This window comes from Oncorhynchus nerka, linkage group LG22, assembly GCF_034236695.1.
Source record: "Oncorhynchus nerka isolate Pitt River linkage group LG22, Oner_Uvic_2.0, whole genome shotgun sequence".
Lineage (NCBI taxonomy): Eukaryota > Metazoa > Chordata > Actinopteri > Salmoniformes > Salmonidae > Oncorhynchus > Oncorhynchus nerka.
The window spans coordinates 87,880,652-87,888,692 of record NC_088417.1 but is presented as its reverse complement, the minus strand read 5'-3'; positions in this window follow the sequence as shown (position 1 = coordinate 87,888,692).

Sequence of the window (8,041 nt, the reverse complement as noted above, 5' to 3'; positions counted from 1 at the left end):
AATTTGCAAATACTCCAGAATGTTATGAAGAGTGATCAGATGAATTGCAAAGTCCCTCTTTGCCATGCAGATGAACTGAATCCCCCCAAAAACATTTCCACTGCATTTCAGCCCTGCCACAAAAGGACCAGCAGACATCATGTCAGTGATTCTCTCGTTAACACATGTGTGAGTGTTGAGGAGGACAAGGCTGGAGGTCACTCTGTCATGCTGATTGAGTTTGAATAACAGACTGGAAGCTTCAGAAGGAGGGTGGTGCTTGGAATCATTGTTCTTCTTCTGTCAACCATAGTTACCTGCGAGGAAATACATGCCATCATCATTGCTTTGCACAAAAAGGTCTTCACAGGCAAGGATATTGCTGCCAGTAAGATTGCACCTAAATCAACCATTTATCGGATCATCAAGAACTTCAAGGAGAGTGGTTTAATTGTTGTGAAGAAGCTTCAGGGTGCCCAAGAAAGTCCAGCAAGCGCCAGGACCGTCTCCTAAAGTTGATTCAGCTGTGGGATCGGGGCACCACCAGTACAGAGCTTGCTCAGGAATGGCAGCTGGCAGGTGTGAGTGCATCTGCACGCACAGTGAGGCGAAGAGTTTTGGAGGATGGCCTAGGGTCAAGAAGGGCAGCAAAGAGCCACTTCTCTCCAGGAAAACCATCAGGGACAGACTGATATTCTGCAAAAGGTACAGGGATTGGACTGCTGAGGACTGGAGTAAAGTCATTTTCTCTGATGAATGCCCTTTCCGATTGTTTGGGGTATCTGGAAAAAAGCTTGTCCTTAGAAGACAAGGTGAGCGCTACCATCAGTCCTGTGTCATGCCAACAGTAAAGCATCCTGAGACCATTCATGTGTGGGGTTGCTTCTCAGCCAAGGGAGTGGGCTCACTCACAATTTTTGCCTAAGAACACAGCCATGAATAAAGAATGGTACCAACACATCCTCCGAGAGCAACTTCTCCCAACCATCCAGGAACAGTTTGGTGACGAGCAATGCCTTTTCCAGCATGATGGAGAGCCTTGCATAAAGCAAAAGTGATAACTAAGTGGCTCGGGGAACAAAACATAGATATTTTGGGTCCATGGTCAGGAAACTTCCCAGAACTTAATCCCATTGAGAATTTGTGGTTAATCCTCAAGAGGCGGGTGGACAAACAAAACCCCACAAATTGTGACAAACTGGTTAGGGTATGTTTTAATAGTCATAGTGGGTATATAATGTCCTATACAGTTCCCGATAAACTCATTTGCCGTCTCAGCATATTCGTTGATATTGTTCTCTGAAGCTACCTGGAACGTATCACAGTCCGCGTGATCAAAACAATCTTGAAGTGTGGATTTCGATTGGTCAGACCAGCATTGAATAGTCCTTATCACAGGTACTTCCTGTTTGAGTTTCTGCCTATAGGAAGGGAGGAGCAAAATGGAGTCGTGGTCAGATTTGCCGAAAGGAGGGCGGGGGAAGGCCTTGTAGGCATCGCGGAAGTTGGAGTAACAGTAGTCGAGTGTTTTAGCAGCGTGAGTACTACAGTCGGTATGTTGATAGAACTTCGGCAGCCTTTTCCTCAAATTTGCTTTGTTAAAATTCCCAGCTACAATAAATGCAGCCTAAGGATATGTGGTTTCCAGTTTGCAAAAAGTCCATTGAAGTTCTTTGAGGGCGGTCGTGGTATCGGCTTGAGGGGGGATATACACGGCCGTGACTATAATCGAAGAAAATTATCTTGGGAAATAATACGGTCTGCATTTGATTGTGAGGTATTCTAGGTCAGGTAAACAAAAGGACATGAGTTCCTGTATGTTGTCACAATTACACCATGGGTCGTTAATCATGAAACACACACCCCCGGTCCTACTTCTTCCCGGAGAGATATTTATTCCTGTCTGCGTGATGAACTGAGAACCCAACCGGATGTACCAACTCAGACAGTATATCCTGAGAGAGCTATGTTTCCGTGAAACAGAGTATGTTACAATCCCTGATGTCTTTCTGGAAAGAAACCCTTGCCCTGAGCTCGTCATCACAGACAAACTGAATTGGTCCACCCACACAGACAGCATTGTGAAGAAGGCGCAGCAGCGCCTCTTCAACCTCAGGAGGCTGAAGAAATTCGGCTTGTCACCAAAAGCACTCACAACCCTCCACAGATGCACAATCGAGAGCATCCTGTCGGGCTGTATCACCGCCTGGTACGGCAACTGCTCCGCCCACAACCGTAAGGCTCTCCAGAGGGTAGTGAGGTCTGTACAACGCATCACCGGGGGCAAACTACCTGCCCTCCAGGACACCTACACCACCCGATGTCACAGGAAGGCCATAAAGATCATCAAGGACAGCAACCACCCGAGCCACTGCCTGTTCACCCAACTATCATCAAGAAGGCGAGGTCAGTACAGGTGCATCAAAGCTGGGACCGAGAGACTGAAAAACAGCTTCTATCTCAAGGCCATCAGACTGTTAAACAGCCACCACTAACATTGAGTGGCTGCTGCCAACACACTGACCCAGCCACTTTAATAATGGGAATTGATGGGAAATGATGTAAAATATATCACTAGCCACTTTAAACAATGCTACCTAATATAATGTTTACATACCCTACATTATTCATCTCATATGTATACGTATATACTGTACTCTATATCATCTACTGCATCCTTATGTAATACATGTATCACTAGCCACTTTAACTATGCCACTTTGTTTACATACTCATCTCATATGTATATACTACACTCAATACCATCTACTGTATCTTGCCTATGCCGCTCTGTACCATCACTCATTCATATATCTTTATGTACATATTCTTTATCCCCTTACACTTGTGTCTATAAGGTAGTAGTTTTGGAATTGTTAGCTAGATTACTTGTTGGTTATTAATGCATTGTCGGAACTAGAAGCACAAGCATTTCGCTACACTCGCACGAACATCTGCTAACCATGTGTATGTGACAAATAACATTTGATTTGATTTGATTTGATTTGGTCAACTTTATTATCCAGAGACTAAACATTAGCGAGTAATATACTCGGAAGTGGTGGGTGGGGTGCGCACCACAAGTCGTACTAGATGACCACTCCGAGTACCTCTCCTCCGCCGGCGTTGTTTTTGGTTTGCTTCCGGAATCAGTTCAATTGCCCTGGGGGTGTGAACAAAGGATCCGCTTCGGGAAAGTTGTATTCCTGGTTGTAATACTGGTAGTGCTGGTGAGTTACCGCTGCTCTGATATCCAATAGTTCTTACCGGCTGTATGTAATAACACAAAAGAAATTCTGGACTGACAATGTAAGAAATAATACATAAAAAAATAAATACTGCATAATTTACCAAGAGCTAGAAGCAAGGCAGCTCTCTCTGGCGGGATAAGACAGTTTTACTGCGCTCATGAAGCATTTATACGTTCTTTCTTCAATTATCAATGTTTATATATCATTCATTCAAATGATCATTGAATATATTCCCAGATCTCAGACTGTGGCTTTAACACTGTCACCGGGGCCAACACTGTCACTGGGCCCGACACTGTCACTGGGCCTGACACTGTCACTGGGCCCAACACTGTCACCGGGGCCAACACTGTCACCGAGGCCAACACTGTCACTGGGCCCGACACTGTCACCGGGGCCAACACTGTCACCGGGGCCAACACTGTCACCGGGCCCAACACTGTCACTGGGCCCGACACTATCACTGGGCCCAACACTGTCACTGGGCCCAACACTGTTACTGGGCCCAACACAGTCACCGGGCCCAACATACCGCAAGACAGTCCAGAACACACGGCCAGAGGTCGTCACACTATCTGGCACCAAACTACTTGTCACATTTGGCAGACATGAACAAACCGGAGGCTTAATAATGTTTGTTTTTCTCATTTTTTGTGTTTTTTTTTGACTTTTATGAGTATGGAGGCTTGTTACATTTTGAGATTTCAAGGCATTTGTGGTTTCCAAGTACTCCGCTAGTCCAGACACCCGCAGTGAACACCTAGCTAGTCGCTGAAGAAACTTGTGACTAAGAGTTGTAGCACAGATGGAGATAGGAAACCAGGAAATGTGTATATATAAGAAGTTGTAGGTTGCACTGCTGCTGTGTTGCATAACAAGAAGCTAGATGTGTGGTCAGGAGTGCATTCTTCATTGATTCAGTCTTAAACTGAAGTCTGTTCAAGATGTCTGCAGCAGTGCAAAGCTACTCCTTAAATGTACAAACAGAAGGAGCAAGATAGAAGCTTCATCAGCAGACAGCATTGAGAAAGCGAGACAGTTTCTGTACCCAGATACCACATGTGTTTTGTGTGGTCACTTGCATGTCTCTTCAGTCTTTTGGTGTTTTCTGGTGTGGACTCCATCTAAGTAGTTGACAGAGATTCTGTAGGACACCCACAGACTAAACTCTCCTCTGATTGGTTGAGTTATCACAAAGACCTTCCACAGAAGTGAGGTTCTGGATCAGCGAAAGGCACCAGTGTGATAGGCTAAGCATATAATTAATTATTGGACAGCCCACATCCGTTTGCTGGAGACCCTGGACTGAGTCACGTCATAGTGTGGTTGGTGAGCTCAGACTGAACCGTGTAACTGGGTTTGTATCAACCCAAACCCCAGAGACAGACAGGCTGCTGCTATTCTTAGACTGGAGACAGATGTGAAATTGTGCAGCTCAGGTTTTCTCATCCCTAAACCCCTTTTCTTATCCCTACAGTATGTCCTTTTTTTTATCAAGCGTTAGCCTACACACATATACACACACAGTACAATACGTCTTGCTGCTATTGTACTGTATAGTGTCATTACTCTGTGTTGTGTTTGGTTGTGATGTGCTGGGTTGTGATGTGCTGTGATGTGATGTGATGTGCTGCGTTGTGATGTGCTGTGATGTGATGTGATGTGCTGCGTTGTGATGTGCTGTGTTGTGATGTGCTGGGTTGTGATGTGCTGTGATGTGATGTGATGTGTGCTGCTGTTGTGATGATGTGTGCTGTGATGTGCTGTGATGTGATGTGATGTGCTGCTGTGATGTGCTGTGTTGTGATGTGCTGTGTGATGTGCTGTGATGTGATGTGATGTGTGCGTTGTGATGTGATGTGCTGTGATGTGCTGTGATGTGATGTGATGTGCTGTGATGTGATGTGATGTGCTGCGTTGTGATGTGCTGGGTTGTGATGTGCTGTGATGTGATGTGTGTTGTGATGTGCTGTGATGATGTGCTGGGTTGTGATGTGCTGGGTTGTGATGTGCTGTGATGTGATGTGCTGGGTTGTGATGTGCTGTGATGTGATGTGCTGTGTTGTGATGTGCTGGGTTGTGATGTGATGTGATGTGATGTGCTGCGTTGTGATGTGCTGCGTTGTGATGTGCTGGTTGTGATGTGATGTGCTGTGTTGTGATGTGCTGGGTTGTGATGTGTTTTGTTATGTGTTGCGTTGTGCTGCGTTATGATGTGTTGTGTTGTGATGGGGATGTTCTCAAATGAATGAAGTTGCACAATTGTAATCAGTAGCCGTGAGGAGAGTTTATTCATCTTCTAATTAGACTAAGACATGTATCAGAGCTTAGGCTGGTCCAGTGGAGGGAAGGCAACTCCAAACCCCAAATTACAGCCTCCACATTGGGCTTTACTCCGTCATTAGACTCAGCTCTAAAGCCAAAGGCTTAATAATCCTCCCACATCCTATGGGATTGTGGGTATTTGTCTTTAAACATATGAGCCAATTTGTTTCTAGAATTATCTTCTAAGGCAGTCCAGGTAAGAATAGAAGTTGACTTACTTGAGTTAAGCCCCTAGGTGCTATGGTGAGGAGGATCTCATCCATCTTACTCTGTCTGTTTAGGTTCCAAGTTTTTCCAGGTCGTACCAGTCGAAAGTATGAATTATACAAAGCTTAATTTTTTGGAGGGTCAAAAGAAGACTGGAAAATATATTCTCAGCCAATGTATGTAAATTAGGATTTTAAAATGTAATGCATTCGGTATTACTGATGCAGATTTATTCCATCTTTAGCTGTAATTTTAGGAGGCTGTTTAAGAAAAAGGCTAGTGCAACCTGAGAATAAACCTACCTAACCTGAGGCACATCTACTCTTAGCCAAGGATAGGACACATTCCAGACAGATAATTTATCCTTTATATGTAGGTGACCTGACCAGGAAAAACTCTGGGTTTTAGTTGTAGCCTAGAGTTTTTCCTGCACTGATTACTTGGTCCGGAAACATGTCTGGTCCTACATGATTGCTTTATGTCCTGTAAGAGACCAATAGGACTCAGTTTAGATAATTAGTATGCTGTCATACCCACACCTTTTCCATTTGCTTGGCCATAAAGTCTATCTACCAATCAATGAAGTTGTCTGTGAAATCACTCAAAATGTTCTCCACTGTGGACAAGTGGAGAAATTACACTTTTCCTGGAAGCGTAATTATTGCACAAGGTGTACCTACCAAGGTATTCTCAAAACAACTACAGTACGTACATGTGAGGGGAAATGTATAATTTCATAAACAACACAGCCTTTTAGTGTCCACTGAAATTCTCAGTAAGGATTGTCCAAGACTAGCTAATGGAGGCCCCCTCAGTGGTAAGAGGACCCAGGTAATGCTCTTACCAGATGGACACATCCAGTCAGTCAGCCCACAGACTAGCCAGCAGCTGTTCCACTAACTTCACACAGGCACCATTCAGCACGTACATCACCTTCCACCACCCTCGACCCCCTCACCCTCTCTCTCTCTCGTGCTCTCTTTCTCTTGCTCTCTCTTTCTGTCTTCCTACCATCTTGTTGTCTTTCTGTGTATTTCTCTCTCTTGGCCATCTCTCTCTCTCAATTTCAATTGAAGTTACTTTATTGGCATGGGAAACATATGTTCGCATTGCCAAAGAAAGTGAAATAGATAATGAACAAAAGCGAAACAAACAATAAAAAAAGACGAGTAAACATTACACTCACAAAAGTTCCAAAAGAATAAAGACATTTCAAATGTAGTATTATGTCAATATACAGTGTTGTAACGATGTGCAAATAGTTAAAGTACAAAAAAGGAAAACAATAAACATAAATATGTGTCACGTTCTTTCAAAATCGAACCCAGAAGCAGACCAGGACAAGGAGAGTAGGAAGAAGGTGAGTATTTATTTACAAGTGAATGTGAATGGGTAGATATATCCAGGTGGCGTAGCGGACAGCGGTGGTGAGTTGATGGGAGTAAATAGGTGGATCCAATGGGGTAGCGGAATCCTCCGACGACCAGGCGGGAATGTGGTAAATGATCCCGGTGAGTAACTGAAGACAGAACAAACGGAGGTAAGTTTAAGGCAAGCAATACGTAAAAAACAACAAAACAAATTCTATCCAACTTGAGGCTGATACTATGGCACAACGTACTGTTCATGGCTAACGATCCGGCAGGGAATGGATGTCAGGTCAGAGCTTTTGAAGGGGAGAGGTGATGATCAGGACAGGTTTGCAGATTACTGATGGGATACAGGTGTGGGTGAACATCGATCTCCCAACAAGCTAATTCGCCCGGCAACCAGACAGGGTGCGTTCCAGGACACCGGAAACACACTCCAGGACAGAAACACAGGCAAACACAGACTCAGGAAGCGGGATTCGTGACAGTACCCCCCCTCCGACGAACGCCACCGGGCGGACTACCTGGAGCGCCAGGGTGGAGGTGGTAGAAGTCACGAAGCAGGTCGTCATCAAGGATCTGACGCCGAGGAATCCAACTCCTCTCCTCTGGACCATATCCTTCCCAATCCACGAGATATTGGAAACCTCGACCCCGCCGTCTGGAATCCATTATGCGGCGCACCGTGTAGGCAGGAACACCTCCGATCATCCGAGGAGGAGGAGGACGAGGAGGAGGGGGCAACCGGCTTGAGGCAGGAGACATGAAAGGTGGGGTGTACTCGAAGCACTGCCGGCAATTTGAGTCGGACCACAACAGGGTTAATGATTCTCTCCACCACAAACGGACCAATGAACTTTGGTGACAGTTTCCTCGACTCAGTCCGTAGAGGAAGATCCCATGTAGCCA